This window comes from Haliaeetus leucocephalus, unplaced genomic scaffold (assembly GCF_000737465.1).
Source record: "Haliaeetus leucocephalus isolate CR32 unplaced genomic scaffold, Haliaeetus_leucocephalus-4.0 Scaffold273, whole genome shotgun sequence".
Classification (NCBI taxonomy): Eukaryota; Metazoa; Chordata; class Aves; order Accipitriformes; family Accipitridae; genus Haliaeetus; species Haliaeetus leucocephalus.
The window spans coordinates 442,928-443,206 of NW_010972709.1; the positions used below are offsets into that span (position 1 = coordinate 442,928).

Here is a 279-nt window from a genome sequence, read left to right on the forward strand (position 1 = left end):
CGGCCCGGTCCGCTGACCCTGGCCGCTCCCGGCGCGGCTCTCACAGGCGGCGATCCCGGCGGGCACATGACACCCGCCCATATGACCTCCGGTGCTCACGTGAGCGGGGCGGGGCCTCGCGGCCGCCAATCAGCACCCCGGCGCCGGCCGGCCCCTGCCCCGCTCCCGCGTACGCACGTGGGAGCGGCTCCGGCCCCGACCGGCGGGACGGGACCGGGACGGGGAGGGGGGTTCCGGGGAGCCCCGGCACGGGAGGGAGCGGGGACCCGGCCCCGGCGG

At 81.0% G+C, this 279-nt stretch overlaps 1 protein-coding gene across 2 annotated transcripts in view; it reads right to left on the bottom strand.

Annotated features, from left to right (window-relative positions):
- Positions 1-279, bottom strand: part of CTSA (cathepsin A) — a 7,110-nt gene that overhangs the window by 4,517 nt on the left and 2,314 nt on the right. Inside the window, exon 1 of one of the 2 annotated variants that reach the window (XM_010569361.1) lies at positions 18-26. The exons of the other annotated variant lie outside the window; for it this stretch is intronic. The gene's annotated coding sequence lies outside the window, so the exon portion shown is untranslated. Of the gene's footprint in view, positions 1-17; positions 27-279 lie in introns of those variants that run through there. 2 annotated transcript variants of the gene reach the window in all.